Source organism: Trichosurus vulpecula, chromosome 1 (assembly GCF_011100635.1).
Source record: "Trichosurus vulpecula isolate mTriVul1 chromosome 1, mTriVul1.pri, whole genome shotgun sequence".
NCBI lineage: Eukaryota > Metazoa > Chordata > Mammalia > Diprotodontia > Phalangeridae > Trichosurus > Trichosurus vulpecula.
The window spans coordinates 242,909,165-242,931,498 of NC_050573.1; the positions used below are offsets into that span (position 1 = coordinate 242,909,165).

Below are 22,334 nucleotides of genomic sequence, written 5' to 3' on the forward strand. Positions count from 1 at the left end.
ATTTTAGTGAGATCAATTTGAGAACTGAGTAGTGTGAACTGGAGTGGGAAGAGACTCATTCGAGTCAGGGAGACCAACTATCAGGTTATAGCAATAGTCCAGTCGAGGCAATGAGAGCTGGCACTAGGGTGGTTGCACTGTAAAAGGAGAGAAGGAGGCATACTGAGAGATGTCACAAGTCCTGACCACAAGACAGAACAGGAGCTGGAGAGAGTAAAGAGTTAAGGATGATGCCTAGGTTCTTAAGCCCAGGTGTATGGGAGAATGGTAGTGCCTTCATTAGTAATAGGTAAGTTAGGAAGATGGGAGGATTTGGGGGAAAAGCTATCGAGCTCAATTTAGGACATGTTTAATTTAAGATGTCCATGGGACATCCAGTTTGAAATGTCTAAAAGGCAGTTGTAGATGTGACTCCAGAAGTCAGGAGAGAGACTAGGGCTGGACAAGTAGATCTGTGAGTCATCTATATAGAAGTGATGATTGTAACTATAGCAGCTGACGAGATCACCAAGTGAAATAGTATAAAGGGTCAAGTGATGAGGGCCCAGGACCTCTTGGGGAACCCCCATCATTACTAAGCATGATGTGAGTGAAGATTCAACAAAGGAGTCAGATAGGTAGGAAGTGAACCAAGAAAAAGAAGTGTCACAAAAACCTATGGAGGAGAGAGTATCAAGGAAAAGAGGGTGATCAGCAGTGTCAGAGGCTGCAGAGAGGTCAAGAAGGATGAGGACTGAGAAAATGCCTTTAGTGTTAGCAGTTAATTTTGGAAAAAGCAGTTTCACTAAAATGCTGAGTTCAGAAGCTAGACTACAAACAGTTAAGAGAGTGAAAGGAAAGGAAATGGAGGCACCTATTATAAATTCCTTATGGAGTGTAGCCATACAAAGGAGGAGAGCTAGAGGACAATAGTTTGCAGGAATGATGATCAAGTGAGGCTTTTTGAGGATGGAGAAGACGTGGGTATATTTGTAGGCAGTAGGGAATCAGCCAGTAGACAGGGAGAGACTGAAGATTAGTGAGAGCAAAGATGGCAGAGGGTAGAGTCTACTGGAGATGGGAAGGAATGAGATCACTTGGGCATGTAGAGGAATTAGCCTTGGTGAGGAGAAAGGTACCCTCTTAATGTGAAAAGGGGTGAAGGAGATAGTGGCCAAAGGCATCCAAGTAATGTTGAGATGAGAAACAAAAGGAGAACAGGGAATTCTTGGTGAATGGACTCCACTTTTTTTCAATGAAGTATGAGGCAAGGTTCTCAGATGAGAGGGTGGGAGAAGGGGGAGCCACGAGAGGTATGAGGAGGGTTGAAAAGGTTAGGAAAAGTCACTGTGGAGAGTAGGATAGTAAATCAATTAGGAAGATATAAAAAAGGATTTCCTTGCCATAACAAGGACCCATTTGAGATTATGTATAACATAAACTTGTAGTGGATCCAGTTAGCATGGTTTTGTGATTTTCCTCCAGCTTCATTCAGCAGTGAGTATTTGAGAAGGCACCAGATGGTGGGAATAATCCAAGGCCTGGGTTTAGAAGGGAAAGAATTTCAAAACCATAAATCTCCCCTTACTTTTTAAAAAAGTATATAATAAATTCTATGTGTTATTTTCAAATTTGTTCAGCTTGTATATGCTTCTTTCTCAACTTCCTTGTCTTCTTTTCACTACATTTTGAAAAAGGTTTCAATGGCCCTCTCTTTTTTGGCACCTATATTTGCCATTATTGCTAACTCCTCCCTTCCTTTCCAAACCCCCCCCCCCAAATTAAAAAAGGAGAGAAAAGGAAACTTATAATAAATAAATAATTAGACAAAACAAATCCACAAAGTGGACATGTCCAAAAGTGTATGTCCCTTTCTACACTATGAATCCATCATCTCTCTGTAGGGAGATAGATAGTATGCTTCATCACAGGTCTTCTGGAAATACAGCAGGTCATTCATTTCATTGACATCTTTCACAATCGTTTTCTTTTACAATGCGGTTGCCTCTGTATACACTTACTCCTGGTTCTATTTACTCCACTCCTCTGAACTGAATGACAACATTGAAAATGAATTGAAAATGACAGTCACATCAGTAGCTAGTAAGTTCTGTCTTTTAAAATAAAATCAATTTCACTTTTTTTCATTATGCCATTTAGTGCTCACTAGGCCCAGTACCTCTTGATTCTTTTCTCATATGAAATATTTGTGATAAATACGTATGAAACTTCTATAGAGTCTACAGCCTTTAGCCTCTGTCGTTTCTCCCATATCATGTTTTTCCATATATTTTTCACAATCCTCCCTATTCCCATCTTTGTACCAAAATCATTGAGTATTAAATATATATAGATGTGTATATATATATGTATATATATGTAATACATATTTAATTTGGAAGGTTTGAGTACTTCTTTGAATTTCTCTATCTCCTCATGTATAACACATGTTGGTATGTAAAGCTACCATCATTTTCATAGTGATATTTCTGCAAAGGTTTTTGAGTTCTGCCATACCAGATAGCCAAATATCCCAGAAATGTTTCTTATTGCCCAGGATATACAATAAAACCAGATCTCCTAATACCTTTATTTGCTTCTCCAAGGAGAACCTGTGAGCTAGCCTTCCAATTAGCTGCAACTTCCTTGAGTTTTCTGGTTTAGAAAGAATATTTCTAATACTGATATGAGATTGATAAGATTCAGTTCTTATAGTTGCATGTCCATTCATTGATCATGGGACCAGAGTCTCAATTAGATACAGGGAATGTTTCTGTTAGGATACAATGTTTCCATAGGGACTACCAGCAACTGGACAGTTGTCTGTTGGCTTCGACATTACCATAACCTGTACCGGATGGACCTTCAAATTCAGTGAAAGCTATAGAAGCATCATAGGACTTAAAGGAGAAACAAAGGAGAAAGAAATAGAAGCTGGGCTACAGCAGAGCCATGCCCGTCCCCCCAAGCGAATTTGTCTCGTTAAATTCATGATAGGAGATGCCATGTAGCCATCAGATTTTGGAGCATTTTAGGTGGTGCTCCTTGCAGAGCTGGGGATTTAGAGATAGGCGCATAAGTTGTAGGGTCATAGATTCAGAGCTGAAAGGGACCTCAGAAGCCATCAAGGCAATCCACCTCATTTTACACAGGAGGAAATTGAAGCTGAACCCAGTGCCTGGCACACAGTAGGCAATAAATGTTTGTTAACTTGACTTGATTGAAACACAGCAAGGTTAAGTTACTTGCCCAAGATCACACAGATAATAAGTGTCTGAGATGGTATTTGAACCTATGTCTTCCTCACTCTAAAGCCAGTGCCATATTCACTACCTTCTAATTCAACCAACTGCAGTGTAGAATTTCCAAAAGCTGTGGCAGCATGGAGCTAAAGACTCTGCAGTCTATCTTATCTAGCAATTAGCACAGTGCCTGGCACATAGTAGATGCTTAATAAATGTTCATTCATTCATTCGCCTGGGATCAAGAAAATCAATGTAAGCTTCTTCAGTGCTTCTTAGTCTGATATAGAAAAACTATTGTGAGTTAATTGCCCATGTTTTGCTTCTACTTAATTTTTTAAATATTTATTTTCAGTTTTCAACTTTCATTTCCATAAGTTTTAAATTTTCTCCCTCCTTCTCCCTCCCTCCCTCCACAAGACAGCCTGCAATCTGATATGGGCTCTACACATACATGCCTATTAAATACATTTTCACATTAGTCATGTTGAATAGAAGAATTATAATGAATGGGAGAAACCATGAGAAAGGAAAAAAAAACAAAAGAGAAAAGAATCTGCTTCACTCTGCATTCAAACTCCATAGTTCTTTCTCTGGATATGGATGGCATTTTCCATCATGAGTCCTTTGGAAATGTTTTAGGTGCTTGCACTGCTGAGAAGGGCTAAGTCTATCAAACTCAGTTCTTGCATACTGTGGCTGTTACTGCGTACAATGTTCTCCTGCTTCTGCTCACTTCACTCAGCATCAATTCATGTAAGTCTTTCCAAGTTTTCCCGAAGTCTGCCTGCTTGTCATTTCTTATAGCACAATAGTATTCCATTACCTTCATATACCACAAATGGTTTAGCCATTCCCCAATTAACGGACATCCTCTCAATTTCCAGTTCTTGGCCACCACAAAAAGAGCCGCTATAACTATTTTTGTACATACGAGTCCCTTTCCCACTTATGTGATCTCTTTGGGATACAGTCCCAGAAGTGGTATTGCTGGGTCAAAGGGTATGCACAGTTTTATAGCCCTTTGGGCATAGGTCCAAATTGCTCTTTGCTTCTACCTTGGAGAGAGGATTGAGATCTATCCTAAAATAATGAACTTTAGGATTTTCTTTCAGCTTAAGAGACCGAACAAAGTGAAAAATAACCTCCAACCTGAAAGATAGGTTGTAACTGGAAGATGATTTGATTATTGCTTATTATGATACATATGTCTGACCCTTCTTGATTTTACCGTGGTTTTACCAAATCTAATTAAATTAACTAAGAGTTTGAGGCTGAAGTGATTTGTCAGCAACATGAAGGAGCTAATAGAAGTAAGGATTTTTCAGTGAGATGGACCACATGAGCTTGAGAATAGAGCCTGGAAGTAATAGGATCTGTACCTCCCTGCCATGGGCCCCATTGCATTTGTAGAAGGCACTTGTTGTTTAAAGTACAAACAACTAAATTAATGTGTATAGATGGTTTTAAATATCATTTTTATCACCATCTGCCCCCTTTTCTACCATACTGCCTCTGTCATCCCAGAACCCTGAAGGGGGCTGCAAATGGCTGAGAAGTATTCCATATTTTCCTTTGTTTCCTGTATTGCTACAGCCAAAGAATTCATAACCAAATGGCTAGCCTATGGGTAATGAACTTCTCTATTCTTAATTAAGTTGGTCCTGGTGGGGGGAGGAAGAGGAATATCTTCAAAATCTTTCCAATATGGAAGATCCTGCCAGAGTTTGTGCTTGGCTGCATAACCTTTGAGAATTCAGGGTTACATCTAAATCATCATAAGATATGAATAAAACTGTGGAGGACAAAAACCAAATAATTAAACTTAAACAATGAACACTGCCAAGTAGAACCATGTCTGAATTGAGAAAATCTGACAAGCAGTCTCTCAGAAATAAAATCTTGAAGAAACAAAAATCCAGAAATGGAATTGAACCTTATTCCATGCTTCCTTCCTTCCCGAATATAGTACCTCAAAGAAAATGCCAGCACAGTTATGGAAAATGCTAACATTTCATACAGTGTTTTTAACTTAGTTAATATTTTACTATACAGTTGTCATCAGCACAATAAATTTGAGCTCTGAGACTATTCTTTTTTCTTTATTTAAATTATTATTTATTTAATGTTTTTAGTTTTCAGCATTGATTTTCACAAGAGTTTGAATTACAAATTTTCTCCCCATTTCTCCCCCCACTACAAGATGGCACATATTCTGATTGCCCCATTCCCCAGTCAGCCCTCCCTTCTGTCACCCCACTCCTCCCCATCCCCTTTTCCCTTACTTTCTTGTAGGGCAAGATAGATTTCTATGCCCCATTCCCTATATATCTTGTTTCCCAGATGCATGCAAAAACAACTTTTTTTTTGAACATCTGCTTTTAAAACTTGAGTTCCATCTGAGACTATTTCTTAAACTCATCCTGCCTCATCTAGACTGATGTTTCCAAAATACACAAAATGCTCTCATGCTGCAGTTTATAATTAAGTTCTTTAGTACACCTCCATCTGTTGAGGTCATTCATTCCTGCCTGATGTGTTGATGAAATAAAATGGCCTGACTTTTCTGGAAGATATACATCATGCCACCAGAGGTCAGGAAAGAGCTACTTTTAGAGACCCTCAGGTCTGTATGACTTCTAAGATTTGGGTGGTAGCATTTGGCCCAAATGAATAAAAATTCACCGAGAAAATGAGTTTTCGACGTAACCACTGTTGGACATAAACACCTGGCGAGATAAAAGTATTTTGTCCCATCTATGCATAAAGTTAATATCAAACCCACTACCTCTTTTGGCCATCTCCTGATTAATGGATATTTTCTGGTCCTTCATCCATTCAAATTCACAACTCTGAGTCCTCACTTCCATTGACTCTACTAGACTTAGCCACCAAATACAATTCAAGATAGAAAGCATTTAATGAAATAATCCAAAGTATAGAGCAAGAAAGTGGTTCAAGTACTGGTGTGGGTACTGAAAGAAGGGAGTGATTGATTATCCAGACTTTCATCAGAAGAGGGTGACTTCAAGGAGGAGGTCCAACTTTGAGCTATACCTTAAAGAAAAACAATACATATGCAAAATGAGAAGAGGGGTCCTATGGGGGGTATCTCAGGCTCAATATAGGATCATATGAGCAAAAACTGAGAGTTAAAATGGACCTTAGAGGACTCTCTAGTCCAACCCCCTCGTTTTACCTTTCTGATGATTCTGAGGTCCAGAGAGCTAAGTGACTTGCCCAAAGTCACTCAAGCAGTAAGTGGAGGAACCAGGACTCATATTCTGGCTTTTACTTCTTCTGACCTTTATAGCTAAAGACTTTGAAAAGGCCAACTAATATAGGTGCTTCTACTTTTTCTCCTGATTCTCCCCCAATATATCTGACTGCTCTTCCTCAAGCTCCTTTGCTTGATCCTCTTGTAGATCACATCCTTTAACTATAACCCTCAGGGTTCTGTCCTGGGTCCTCTTCTCTTCTCCTTCTATACTATTTCACTTGGTGATATTGTCAGATGCTTCTGTGAATTTAATTACCATCACTACCATTCTCAAATCTACCAATACTACCTCAATCTCTCATCTTCAACTATTTTTCAGATTTCTCAAACTGAATATCCAGTAGACCTCTTGAACTAAATATGTTTAAAGCAGAACTCATTATCTTTTGCCCTAAATCCTTTCCCCCAACCATGACCTTCCTCATTACCATAGATGGCAACATAATCCTCCAATCCCCTCAGGCTGACAACCTAGGAGTTGTCTTTGACTCCCCACTGTCTCCCACCCCCATGTGCAATCTGTTGTGAAGATCTTTTGATTTCATCTCTGCAACATCTCTTAGATATACCCTGTTCACTCCTCTGACACTGCCACCACTCTAGTGCAAAACCTTATCACTTCATACCTTGATTATTGCAATAACCTGTTGGTGGGTCCACTGGCCTCAAGTCTCTCTCCGCTCTAATCCATCTTCTATGATTTTACTAAAGCATGTCACCTCCCCTTACTCAATAAACTCCAGTGGTTCCCTATAGCCTCCAGGATCAAACGCAAAATGCTCTATCTGGCATTCAAAGCCCTTCATAACCTAACCTCCTTCTACCTTACCAGTCTTCTTATGCCTTACTCCCCAGCACATAATCTTTGATTCAGTGACACTGGCATCCTGGCCATGAATAAGACACTCCATCTCTCAGCTCCAGGCATTTTCTCTAGCTGTCCCCCATGATTGGAATGCTTTCCCTTTTCAACTCTGCCTACTGACTTTCTTAGTGTCCTGAAAGTTCCAACTAAAATCTTATCTTTTACACTAAGCCTTTTCCAATCCCTTCTTGTTCTAGTTCCTTCTCTCTGTTAATTATTTCCTATTTGTCCTGTATGTAGCTTGATATATACATATATTTATGTGTATAATGTATGTATATGTATATATATATATATATATACATACATAGACATGTTTGCATGTTATTTCCCCCCATTAGATTGTGAGCTCCTTGAGGTCACAGACTAGCTTTCGTCTCTTTCTTTATCTCTACCGCTTAGTACAGTGCTTGCTTAATAAATGTTTGTTGATCGATTGGTTGATCAGGACCAATTCCAACTTATTCAAAATACTGGCATTATGTTATAGCCAGTAAACGGGGATTCAGCATGTGAATATTTCTACCATTCATATGGCTAGTACAGAAGGGTACAGGAGAATAGAAGCAGGTGGTAGCAGAAAATGCCTCTAGCACCCTGATTCTCCAACTCCAAAACCGATGCAGAGAAATATGATTTTGGAGACTCCATAGTACTCAAAGAATGGAAGGACTGGTTGAGGGAACAGCTGAGTGAGATGAGAAATGTGTTATCTCTGCAAAAGTGAGGTATGGGAGGCATCCAAGGATCAATACACAACATCTACCACATGGCCTCCAGAACTTTTTGAAAGAAGTTGCAGAATATTTTCGTATCTTTGAGGGAAGATCTCAGAAACTCTCTAAAAGAATTATTCATCAATGACAGCATCTGAGCATAGTGGTGTATATATATGTACTATCAGACTTTGAACAAGACGGCTCAAAGGGAGTAGAACGCCATACCTGGGGCCTGCCTCTGTTCTATCTCCTTCCTGCCTAGCTGCTGTTCAAATGAGAGAGACAAGAATATAATGGGAAGGGCCTCAGGCCCTCCAATATATGATCTATGAATTTGGCCTTTGTTTTTTTCTCTTCCTATTTGTTCTTTCTTTTTTTTTAGGTAAAGGCAATTGGAAGTGGCTATGACCTTGTGAGCTTTGAAATGTCAGAGAACCAAACCCTCAGGGTGTAGGAGCTAGAGTTCATTCTGGGATTTCCTGGCCAGAACCCAAATGACTTGTTTGACCTAGCCCAGCAGCAGCAGAGACATGAACTCACCCATTCATTCATCCAGTCATGAACAGCCAGGAGCAGAGGGTAATCAATATCTCCTTGGACACTCTCCAGTCACAGTTTTCTAAGCAGAACCTTAAAACTTGAATTTGAGGCTCACTTAGATTTCCCTGGAAGAATGACCTATTTGGAGCCGTGGTGCCACTAACGGTGGATGCCCCCATAGCAGAGGTTCCTTTTAACCTACAAGGATCAGGAAAGGATGGGGAGACTAAAGGAGGAAGTCTTGATTTCTAGATGGCCCAGAAGGTACAAGGTATGACTTTACTCCACCTTGTTGAGAGGTGGAACTGAACTTTCCCTACCCCCGCCCCCCACCCCAATGTTCTACAGTGACTTCTAGCGCTTCATTTACATCACACATTTTTGTTTTACAAGGTGCAGCTAAGGTGGCACAGTGGATAGAGTGCTGGGCCTGAAGTCAGGAAGACTTATCTTCCTGAATTTAAATCCAGCCTCAGACATTTACCAGCTGTGTGACCCTGGGTAAGTCACTTAACCCTGTTTGCCTCAGTTCTTCATCTGTAAAACGAGCTGGAGAAGTAATTGGCAAGCTACTCGAGTATCTTTGCCAAGAAAACTCCAAATGGGGTCATGAAGAGTTGGACATGCCTGAAACAACTGAACAATATCCTATAAATATCTATAAGTGGTTATTACTATAAGTTCCTAAAACTTGTATAGTCAAAAAGAGCTGGGGGTATAAAATTCAAGTCAGTGTAGTGGAAAGAGGGTTGAACCCTGAGTTTGGAGACCTGGATTTGAATCCCAAATATGACACTTCCTCTCTATGTCATGGCTTCTTCACCTATAAAATGTGAACAGTACATATTTCAAAGGGTTGTTGAGAGAAAACTGCTTCTTAAACTTTAAAGCAGAAGTTGTTATTCCTGGGTATAAACTTCTATCTGGTGAAGAGACCCTCAAAAGAGAAAATAAACATTAAGACCTTTACAAACCTTGAAAGGCTACATAAATATTAACTATTATTATAATTCCATGAAGACAGTCAGAGTCAATGAAGATGGTGTTGTGACATTGTCCAACTAAAACAAAAAAATTATTCTGGAGGTTTCCAAGACTCATATTTAGTTAAGGAAATGTTGCTTTTATGGTCAATGGTTTCTTTTCTATTTTAAATAAAATTTTTTTGACAACTTTTGTGTTTAAATCAGCTCTATTTGCCACTTTATCCCTTCTCCATCTCTTCCCAAAGAACTATCCCTTATAATTAAAAAGAAAAAAATTAAGAAGAAAAAATTTTAGCAACATTAACCAACATGAACAAGATGGCAGGACTGGTGGCTGAGAAAGACATGCTGGTGAAACTAAAGGATGGGGATCTCCTGTCCAAGCAGATATGTACTTTCCAAGACTGATAACATCATTTTGTAGGAATATTAAAGATGGGATGAGGCCAGGCAAGAAGATGGGGATTGTAAACCTCAACCCTGAAAGTTTGGGGATCAATTTGACTTCTGAGGACCTCCTGCAAATGTGGCCATTGCACTAAAAGCTGTATTTACAGATAAGAACCTGGCCAGAAATTCTTGTATGTCTGGAGAAAGAAGTGAAGAACAATCAGCAATTCCAAATTTTTCTTTCATCCCAGACTAGCCATTTAGGGTGGAAATTCCTGGTGAATGCCCACAATTTAGAGTACTTGTGGATGGACACTAGCTTTTTTATTTTTACCATCAAATTGAAACACATCTGTAATCAACATTATAAAAATCAATGGAGACTTCCAGATCACTAAACTTGGCTGATCTTGGTGCCCAGATCGTCATTGCCATTCCAAATAGGAGCAGATACCACCCTCACATGTCTGGAAGAGCAATCCTAGCAGGACATAGAGACTTAAAACAAGCAAGAAAAGACAAAAAAGACAAACTTCCAAGTCTCTTCTCTATGCGCTGTTTAAACCCAAAATGAGGACTTGAACCATGGTTTACCCTCCTGAAAAAAGTTTTTGGGTAACAGACACTGGGCTGTTGACCTGAAGCAAAGTAATACACTTATGCTGGCTGTTGTTCTTATCAATTCATTTTTTTCTTTGTAGGAAGAGGTCAAACAAAAGTGCTAAAATAATAATAATAATTTAAACACGGTATACAGAAAAGTTTTCTTTCATGCAAATATTTTTCAGCACTGAAGTAGATTCAAGTAGCACAACCAATAGCATTTTAATAAGAGTATTTACGTAGAATTAGGTTTTTTGCACAGCATAATAGTAATACAATTTTTTAAAGCTTTCTTACAGTTTATTTACTTATACTCAGTTATGTATTAGAAAAACAAGCCATGGTATTGAGAACAGTGAGTCATGAAGTTTTGGATGTACAGATGACTTAGGTCTAGGGGATAAAGTAAATATTATCATTCTTGAAGCACATTAAACCATTAACTGACATATTAGACAAATGTAACATTGCATGCAGTATTCTACACCCCTAGACTTCTACCTCTCCGAAGAAGCGGGAGGATTCATCCTCTTGTATGTCTTCTTTGGGACCAAGCACGGTCATTGTGATTTTGTAGCATTCCACTTCAATTGTTTCCTAATTGCTGATCTTCCCATTTACGTTGCAGTAATCATGGGGCATATTGTTTTCTTGGATTTGATTATTTTGCTTTGTTCATATTAGGCTTTCTATGCTTTTCTTTATTCGTCATTTCTCAACAGCATAGTAATATCCTATCCCATCCAGAGGTGACATTTTGTTTAGGCGTTTCCCAGTAAATGGGCATCTACTTTGTTTCCTGTTCTTTGACACCACAAAAAGTAGCATAAATTGTATAAATAAATAATATAAAAGCTATGAGGACTTCCTTTCATTTTGTTATTGACCTTCTTGAGACATGAGCCTAGTAGATTATCTCCAGGTCAAAAGATATGGACATTTTTATCACTGTATAATTTAAAAATACTTTCTAGAGTGTTCGGACCAATTCACAGTTCCACCACCAATACATTAATATCTCCCTCCTTCCACAAACCCTTAACATTGACTAAACTGATTCTTCTAAAATGACATTTTCCTCATTTTTGAATACATAAAGCCAGGGCCATATTCTGAACCAAAAGCTTGCAAAACTATTTTTAAATGGAAGCATGTTTTCTCCCAGCGCAAAAATTTCAGATGAGTTGATTGTTTTACAGATGCTTAAAACTTGCAGCCATAGAGGAGAGGTCAGAGAAGACTATGCAATCAGTGCATAAATTAAGTTTATTGGGGAAGAGCCTCAGGAATTTTCTCCTCAAGTGTCCACATTTAGAGCCTGCTCTTGGAGCCGGTTACCTAGTAGCATAGGAGCTTTGCTGCAGGGAGAATTAGCAGGAACGTCAGCACTTTACTGTTTGAGCACCCAGTTACTATTCTCAAATTAGAGAGAGCTGTTTAGGGTTTATTACTCACTTTGGGGGAGTCAACATGGCATGGAACATACAAGTGGAGAAATTAAATATCAGACTCGAGGGGCTTACAATATCAAGATTTCTCATCTAATGTTACCAGCAAAGAAGGGGACAGGTAATAAGCAATAAAGGTGCAAATGCCATTGAATTGGGAACCCAATAGGTCACGCAGCCACTGATTGCTTTTTTTTAAAGGACTATTTGAGTTAGCCACTAGAGATGATATGTAGATCCTACATTCCCATTTTCTCCAGGTGCTTAAAATAGCAGTATAGTCCATGGTAACAGAGGATTTTTTTTTAATATACCAGATGCATCCCTCAGCAGAGAAACTAGCTCTGCCTGCACATCTTTTTTTCACCGAAAGACTTTAGTCATGCTGACCTTGTATCTTTGGCCATTACTAAGTGATCTGGTCAATGGATTTGAGTATTACAATTTTTTCCTTACAGGAAAAGTACAATTTCTCCCTCTTTGGCATATGTATCTTATTTTCTGTCTTTATTCTGTGATTTTGTTTTTGTTATCTACTCTTTGTCAAAGAGAAGCTGTTACTGAATTACCAAGTGGCCGTGTTATTTTAAATGAAAACATAATATCATATAATTCATTCCATGGGGGAATGGCTGAACTTGATCTCAGTGACCAGACACTAATTAGAATGAATTATTTCTAGCATTTTAAAAAATTGATTCATTTAGATCCATGTCACATATTGGTCCACGCTGATTCAGGGTAACAGTCCCTAGTTATGGATGATAGCCAGAGAGCCCTGCTGGTCTTCCCTACCTCCGAGAATGCCCCTCTTCACCAGACACTGTCAATGGTTCTTTACCCCTCCATCATCAATAGGACTTTGTAATCCATCCACTGAGGGTCATGGAGTAACTCATCAGCTGCGATTCTGCCAGCTGTTTGGTAAACAGATGGGATAGTGTCAACGTGAGTGAATGGTTCAGATACTGGAATGTGAGCTCTGTTCCTGTGGGTACTGCCCACATCGCACAATGCCACTTTTACTCGAAAAGGGCCAATGCAAATCACAATTGAGCACTAGAAGAAACTGATGCTTAAGATAACATTGGCTGCCCTGTTTTTGGCATTCCTAACTTGCCTGTTATCCAGCAACTCTCAGATCAGAGGCAGGGGCATTCACAAGAAGCATAGGAAATATGGATGATATTGTAAAGATTCTGCCCTTTCCAGTGCTCTAAAGTACAGAAGAAAGGATTCTGTAAATTGCATTGCTGATTAAGCCAGTAATTAGTGCCCAATCTATTTGACTCCTCTCTCTCTTTTTCAGAACCAGTTTAAACAAGCCAGGCATTCATTATTGTAAAGAGAGCCATGGGGAACATAAAGAGGGCAGGGAGATTCTGGCACATTGGATGGCCTCCTGCCATCTTTTTAGACATCCCTCCTCTCTCCCTTTCTTTGTCCATCAATGAACTTGGTTACATTCTAATGTGGTGTACTTCTTATACACCATAACAATAACAGCCCACATTTGTGTAGCACTTTAATATTTGCAGAATGCTTTACATACATTATTTCATATGATCCCCACATCAAACCTGTAAGGTAGTTGCTATTACTATCCCCATTTTAAGGGTGAAGAGACTGAGGCTGAGAGATACTAAATGATTTTCCCAGGATCACATAATAAATATCTGATGTGGAACTAGAATCTTGCTCTTTCTGACTCCAGATCTGGGACTCTATTTATTAGGCCTCATCAGCAAAGAATAAAGAAAGAAAGAAGAGGACAAAGGAGAGAGGGAAATGGGCAGTAAGGAAAGAAAAAGAAGGAACATAATGACGCTCAGTCCTGTGTAGCTTCTTTCTGCTTTCATAACAATGGTGGCAGGAGGGCAAAAAAATAAGGCAGAAGGTACCAAGAATTACACAATTTTAGGACTGTCTGCAAGCATTCATTAAATTGCTGATGCTCTAAATAAGTGAGATTGTCCAATAAACAAGAAGTTGCCGCAATATATTGTACTAGGGGCATTAAATGAAATCAGAGGACGGAGAAGATTCAGCCTCATAGAAGATTCAGCTGAATAAATTTCTACCTGGAGGGGTCAATCAGTGAGACATGGAGATGGTCTAATCCTGTATTAAAAGGCATAAAGAAATATTTGGGACGTTTGATCATCTCACCTTGGCAAAATTCATTGCAATTATAAGACCACCATCAAGATAATTACTGTTTATGCTATTTGTTATAGAGGAAGACATGGAGAACTTAAATGAAGAGGAACTCAATATGATTCTCCCCACACAATGTCAACATATACTTTGTGACTTGATAACTTCAGTGTGAATGGAATATATTAAGAGTGTATAAAGGAGAGAGGAGAGACATTTAAAATACTCAGAAAGCCTTTGTGACCAGTGTTACTAATGCCTGACTTGAGTACAATAGAGCACTCTTGAGGAATTCCCCAACATCCTTCAATATCTATTTCCTTTGCCCTTAAAAAGACTTCCTGCTGGAAATTTTAAGGTATAGATTGGAGAAGGAAAGAGAGAGAGTAACACACCCAGGGGGTCATGCAGTGGAGAAATCAAGAGAGAGAGAGAGAGAGAGAGAGAGAGAGAGAGAGAGAGATCCATGGCTTTACTCAGACCAACATCTTTATGCATAACTGCTGCTGTAGCCATGCCCTGGGCCTCTGCCTGCTGTGATTGGGACAACATGAGTGCTGAGAACATGAGGGATGCCAGCTGCTTTCCAGGACTGTGTGAAGTTGACCAAACTGGCCAAATTTGAAGAAGACACAGATTATGGGGTGATTGGAGCAGCTTCTGGGAGCCATATTCATTGTTGAGATGAAGAGAACTCTCTCTCTCTCTCTCTCTCTCTCTCTCTCTCTCTCTCACTCTCTCTCATGCCAATCAGTAATTAAAGACCTTTCCCACCCATTCAATAGGCCTCAGGTGGGGCCAGTTAAGGGAAGCTTGATTAGAGGTTTGTTTGCAGGCAGGCCTACACCTTTACTTACCTCTAAGCCTGAGGCCTATACGCTTTCACTGATTGAGTGTGAAGCCTTCAGGCCCTAAAAGAGTATATATAATACCCAGAAGGTAGCCATTTTAAGGTCAAAATTCAGAATTCAGCCCAAAGAGGAGAACCAAGAACTCTGAGTTGACAGAACTGCAGGGAGAGTGGAGAGTGGAAACCAGGGAGCTTCAGAGACCAGAGAACTGAGGCGGGGAGAGAATGAAGGCAAGCAAACAGTTGGGATTCATGAGTGTTTACAGAAAGGCCCCAACAGGGGGGAAGGTTACAGGATGACTTGGTTCCTTTCTGTAATACTGTGTTATAATTTCCTTGTTTTTACACTGAGGTGGACTTACTGGTTTTGGAATACAATAACTGCTATACCGAATAGGAATTATTAGGGTTTGATCCTCTGTTGTCTAAATAAATGTTATACTTCCTCTGCCTTCTACCTAGAGAATCTCTTATACTTTGTAATTCTGAACTACACAGGCATGTTCATGGTCATCTTCAAGATCAGGAATCTTGCCTTACTGATACACTCTCTCTCCCTCTCTCTTTCTCTCCCCCAAAATGTTTCTTTGCTCAAGTTGACTGAGGCCATAGATCTCTGAAAAGAGGCCCCAGACTCCTATACTCTAAAAATTGTGGCAAAAAATCTTTTCCAGTCTCATACCCCTAATCAGCTTTTGAGAAGCATTAGAAAGACTCGTATCTTTGGCCTATTCTCTTAACTTTTGGTACTTAACACTGATGTTGGGCCCCTACAGGACAACTATTACTTTGAGAAGTACTCTGTATGTATTTGTTCCTAAAACTCTAGGTTTCAAGCCCCAACTGGTGCGCTTCCCATTAACTATCATCCAAAAGACACAATTAGCTTTTAGAAGGCACAGTAAGAACGTAGCTATAAAATTTTCCTCTCATAAATGTGGGGGGAGGGAGATGGAACTCTCTGACAAAGACACACAGGGCATCCTTGGGATGAGTGGACATAAATTCAGCATATAATAGTAGTAAGGCACAAACATAGGGAAGATGTGGCCAGGTAATTCTGGTACTATAGGAACTTTTTCTCCTGGGTAATCTTCATGAAGCTCACTATTAGGCAAAGCATCCTTGTCAGGTAGGTTGCTTAACTGGACTCTCAGAATCTAATTCTCTTTACAGAGTGACTTTCAATTACTAAGGAAAGAATAAGGAAGAAGCATTTATACAGCACCTACTATGTGCCGAGCACTGCGCTAAGTGCTTTACAAATAGTATCTCACTTAATCCTCACAACAGCCTTATGAGGTAGGTGTTACTGAGGTAGGTTATTATCTCTATTTTACAGTTGAGGAAACTGAGGCAGATAGAGGTTAAGTCGGGGGTAATGAACCTGCAGACTTGAGTCCACATGTGGCTTTCTAGGTCCTCAAGTGCAGCCCTTTAATTGAATCCAAGCTTCACAGAAAAAAAATCTCCTTAATAAAAAGATTTGTTCCATAAAACTTGGACTCAGTCAAAAGGCTGCACCCGAGGATCTAGAAGACCTCAGCTTCCCCACCCCTGGAGTGATTTGCTCAAGGTTGCATAGCTGGATTTGAACTTAGGTCTTGCTGACTTCAGGCACAGTTCACTATCCGCTGGACCACCTGACTGCCCTGAGGCTAGTCTCTCTTCTTTGCAAGGGTTACACTTCTTAAAGCTGCCTCCAGCCCTGAGTTTCTACATCTTTATCTGTCTGGAATACGAATCTCTACTTCTTCAACTGGGACTCAAATGCTCTTTACTTGCTCAGTTAGGTGTCTCTCTGTCTTCTCTAAGTAATGGGCACTGCCTCAGACAAACTGAGACCTGGGAAAGACCTTAACTTTAAAAGGCCAAAGTCTCCCAGTTGTAATGTTAATGTATTTTTCTTAATGGGAAGATCTTTCCCGTCCATTAATAGGCCCATGTGACCTGCCTAAATCATATGGAAGCCTGAGTCATGAGGATAGTGATGCCCTCTGACCATGAAGAAGGATATATATACTCTGAAGCTAGCATTTTGCTTTGGGGCTCATTCATGGGAAGAGTGTTTGTGTGATATAGCCAGATGAGACGCTTGGTCTTCATGAAACTCACTATTAGGCAAAGGAGCCCCCTGGCTTTGAAAAACCCAGATGTTGGTGCTTCTCTCTCTCTGGTAACTACATGTGTATTGCTTTTGATCAGACAGTTAGAAGCCCTCTCTGTTGGTCTTTGCTGCTTGTATTTGCTCTGTTTATATAATTTCTGCTTGTAATTTCTGTTTGTGTTTTCTCTGAAGTTCAGGGTGCTGACTTTTTTCCTGAACTAATTGAATAATGTATATATACACTATATATGTTCGATTAAAGTAAGATTGTTGACACCTTTAAAGTTGCTTTCCTTTAGAAAAGCAGAACAAAGAATGTGTGCTAGCAGCCCTCCTGTGTGCTGGTGGTTTTGGCCTTACACCTCCACAGTAGCTGCAAGTAGCATTGTTCTTACAGGGCTACATCCAGAGCCATCTCCAGTCCTCCTGATCTATATCCTGTCACTAGACCCAGATAGCTCCAGAAGAGAGAGTGAGGCTGGTGACTTTGCACAGCCCTTCCTCACTTAAATCCAATTCATTTGCAAGTCAAGACATCACCTTCCTGATGTCATTGGTCTTCTTTGAGAGCAAAGAACCAGAAGTTCTACTGCTAGATACCATTACCAATGGAAGTATGAGAGGAAAGAAAATCCCCTTCTTCCCTCTCTAGCGGTGAAGAAAAGTGTTCTCCTGTCTGCTGGCTCCTGCCCAGACTGCCTTCAACTGCTAATTGATAAATTTTGTCTTAACAAAATAGATTCAAAAGATTTTTTTTAATCTCAGAAAAGTTAAGCAAAAAACTCCACAAAATTAAGACTGTGACTTTACACACGTCTGTGCATATTTTTGTTATTTACCATTTGTTGAAAGTAGATTGTGTGCTTTAGCAAGTCAGTATTACAGTTGTCTGTTGTATTTAACTTGAAGTCTAATTCCATGTAATGGTCTTCATCTAGGTAGTTTTAGTTAGTTCTTTTTGTTCCTCTTCCTCTGCATTATTTCAAATGTGTCTTTTCCTATTTCTTTGACTTCTTCATTTTTGTCATTCTTTAAGGATCAGAGGGAGTCTGGACCTGTAATTTCATTGAGCAAGGGAGTTTCAAAATGAGGAAAGGCCCCCTTCTATTGCAGATCCATTTCTTTGATTCACTTTGTAGCCACGGAGAATTGTCTAGAGGTGTAAGAGGGTGTGTGGCTAGCCCAGGGTCATGTAGCCAGCATTTGTCAGATGTGGCACTTGAGCCCAGTTGTTGCTGCTTCTGAAGCAGCTTTCTCTGACCCCATCACAATGTTGCTTCTCTTGTCAGTCTTTACTGCATATAAATAATATTGTATTACCTTCATACATCCCCATTTGGTCAGCCTTTCTCCAATCATTGGGCACATACTTTGTTTCCAATGTTTTTGCAGACACAACTAGAACTGCTACAAATATTTTTATATACCGAGGTCTTTTCTGCCTGTCAAAAGCCTTTTGTTGCTGTTACTCAGTCATTTCAGTCATGTCTGATTCTTCATGACCCCATTTGGGATTTTCTTGGCAAAGATACTGGGGTGGTTTGCCATTTCCTTCTCCAGCTCATTTTACAGATTAGGAAACTGAGGCAAAGAGGATTAAGTGACTTGCCCAGGGTCACACAGCTAGTAAGTGTCCGAGGCCAGACTTGAACTCAGAAAGATGAGGCTTTCTGACTCCAGTCCCAACACTCTATCCACAGTTCCACCATCAAAGTCTATTTAGGATATGCTCAAAGAGGACCATGACTTGAGGGAAATGATGACATGCCTTGCAGTTGACTTTGATTTGAGTGAGAGAAGGCTGTGGAAGGTCACCAGCCTCACCTTCTCCTCCAGAACCATCTGGGTCCAGTGGCCAGATATTCATCGGGATGATTGGAGATGGCCCAGGATGCAATGGCAGACCCTGGCCCTTTCAGGCTAAGGTCTTTTCAGATTTTCACTTTGAGTGAAGTAACACCCATTCAGTGAATAGGCCTCTTAAAGAAGTGAGTCAAGGGTATGTCCTCCTAGTCCTCAGTCTCAGGTTCCATCCCCATTCCCTGCCTCCTTCCTGGGCGTCATGAGTGGAAGTGGCCCAGAACCTGAGGTGGTTCTGGCTCTTGCCCCAGCCCCGCCAGCCCCAGCCCGACTCCCACCCCTGCTCTGGCCCCCGACCCCAGCTGAGAGCAAAGCCATCCCCACGGGAGGTGCTGGGCTGGGGCAGGGGGATACCTTGGACCGCAGGGCCTTGGTCCCAGTGTCTGCAGCTGGGTGGGGGTACTGCTCCTCCCAAAGGTGCCATGTTTAATGGGGTACATGTATTATCTGGTGTTGCCAATGGAGAGGTCAAGCCTGTGGCATCTAGTGCACCCCTGGTGGACTTTCTTATGCAACTGAAAGATTAGGCACCCACAATTCCAGATGCTGTTACTGGCTACTACCTGAACCGTGCTGGTTTTGAAGCCTCTGAATCCCAGAATTGTCCAGCTCATTTCCCTGGCAGCCTGGAAGTTCATCTCTAACATTGCCTATGATGCTTTACAACACTGCAAGATGCAGGGCACTGTCTCAGGCAGCTCCAGGAGTAAGAGCAAAGACTGAAAGTATACCCTGACCACAAAAGACTTGACCCCTGCACTCAGCGAGTATGGCATGAATGTCAAGAAGCCACATTATTTCACCTAAGCTCACCTCTTCCTGGGCTGGGCTGGCTGGGACGTGTGTGGGTGTGAACACATTTGTCCCATTCCTTCCTCCCCACCCACCCCCACACCAGCCTGTTTTTATAATAAACCTTTACTGTGACGGAAAAAAAAAATGTGAGTCAAGGGATGGCCCCTTTAATTAAAAAAAGATCAAACTGGGAAGGGAAGACCCTCAGGGTCGCTGGCCAAAAGAGAAACAGTTAGTACTGACATTCACTCAGGGCTAGGAGGGCCCAAAAAATAGCCATTACGTGGTGCTTGGGCAGGAACCTATTGTTGCCCAATCTACGAACTCCAGAGTGAAATGGGTTTAAGATTCCAGAAAGAAGGACAAACACAACCATTTAGGATATAAATCTAAAATCAGAATCACTAACTGTACATGTTTGTAATGGGTTTTGTTTTTCTTTAGTTCTCACGTGGATTTTTTATTATTTATATATACATATACATATATAATTTTTAAAAAATAGAATCATTAGGTCAAAGGTTATGAACATTTTGTCTGTTTTTCATGTTTCTCTACTGCTTTCCAAAATGGTGGTGGTATTTGTTCTTCATTCTCAAAGAGGACCATGACATCAGGGAGATGATGACATGACTTTCAGTTGACTTTGATTTGACTGAGGGAGGGCTGTACAAGGTCACCAGCCTCACTTTCTCCTCCAGAGCCATCTGGGTCCAGTGGCCTGATATTCACCAGGATGACTGGAGATGGCCCAGGATGTATGCTTTCCAAAATAATGTGACTGATTAACAGCTCAGCTAACAATGAATTAGTATGTCTATTTTGCTACAATCCCTCCAACACTAAATTTTTTCATCTTTTGTCATTTGTACCAATTTGATAGCTATAAAGTGATACCTAGGAGTTGTTTTAACTTCCTTTTCTTTCATCATTTGCCATTTTGAACATTTTTTTCATATGGTGGTTGATTATTTCTCTAGGTTGCCTCCTCTCTTCACCATTACTTGACAAGGTTGTAGCAATACTAACTTGCAGTAAAAAAAGAGAACAAAATCCCAGTACTCTGCTTCTACGAAGAGTGCTGTTACAGATATTCTGGTGTACATTAAAACTTCTCATCTGTCTTCAGCTTATCTGAAATATATACACAGTCGGAGGATCACTGGGCCAAAGGCAAGGAAACAAATTAAGCTATGTGCCATGCACTGTGCTAAATACTTTACAAATACTACCTCATTTGGTCCTTATAACTGTGGAAGGTAGGTGCTATTATTATCCCTATTTTACAATTGAGGAAACTGAGGCAGAGTGACATGACTCTCCCAGGGTAACATAGCTAGTAAGTGTTTGAAATGAGATTTGAACTCAGGTCTTCTGACTTGCACTCAATCCACTGCATCGCCTGGCTGCCTCTAGGCAATTTGGTCACTTTTCTTGCATAATTCCAAACTGTTATGCAGAACCTGGGAAGATTTAAATGAACAATACAAAGTGAAACATTTAGAACCAGCAGAACAATATTTCAAATGACTACAATAATATAAATGAAAAGATGCCCTCTCCCCCCAAACCCAAAAAAGTTAACTAGAATCACTGAAAAGTCAATGTCAGTCCTAGAGAACGAGTAACAAAACCTAAGTCCCCCCACCCCACCCCTACCTGAGCCAGAAAGCTGGGCAATGTTAGGGTAGAGGGATACTCCAGTCACCTTCCTGACTAGCCACCCATACACCTTTACCTCAGCTTCAGACTCTGCACCCACTAAAAGGGGCAGAACTTAAGACTCCCTCAGAAGACCAATCAAATTTTTGCATCAACTGATCTGCCAAGTCCTTCTGGCTCCTGCCTTGTGCTCCTACAATCCTGATAAATGAGAATCCACCATGTTTAAGTGCTCTCAGACCTGCCATGAGACACTCTGGTCATTTTCTTATATACTCATCCCTTCCTCACTTTCTTCCTCTTGCCCTGGGAATGGTGTAATGGGAGGATTGGCCACCGAGCATGCTCAGATTTGCCCTTCCTGGTGGGATATACAGAGAATGCATGATATTCCCCTACCTCGTTCCAATCCAGTACATGGAGGCTTGTTAGGGACTGGAGAGCTGGTGCTGTAAGCTGATAAGGATTCTTCAGTCCTCAGAAGGACTGATGACTGAAAAGGCCGATGGATGAGGGGGTTCAGCCGGGCTGGCTCCTTAGAGAATGTGGCATTTCCACTGATGGATCAAGCCAGCACTGAGTTCACATGCAAGAGTTGATGCCATAAATCACAGTCACTTTTCTTCTAGCATTGCATGAGGTATGAGCTGCTGGGAGTGGGGGAAGGGAGGACAAGTATTTACATAGAGAAGTATATTCAAAATCATCTCTTTCCTCAGCTCTAGGTCTGAATCACCAAGGGCTTTGGGCATGTCAGGACTCCCACTCCAAGATCACTCCTCTTTTTACTCCTCTCTTTTCTTATTATTAAAAGACACCTTATTTTCCAAAGCTAATAATGCCCAGCAAGC

General features: G+C 40.6%; 2 pseudogenes; both read left to right on the forward strand.

The window, feature by feature from the left end:
• Positions 1 to 9,929: 9,929 nt before the first annotated feature.
• LOC118842312 lies at positions 9,930 to 10,409 on the forward strand (annotated as a pseudogene).
• Positions 10,410 to 19,228: 8,819 nt separating this feature from the next.
• Positions 19,229 to 19,833, forward strand: LOC118834720 (annotated as a pseudogene).
• The last annotated feature ends 2,501 nt before the right edge of the window (positions 19,834 to 22,334 follow it).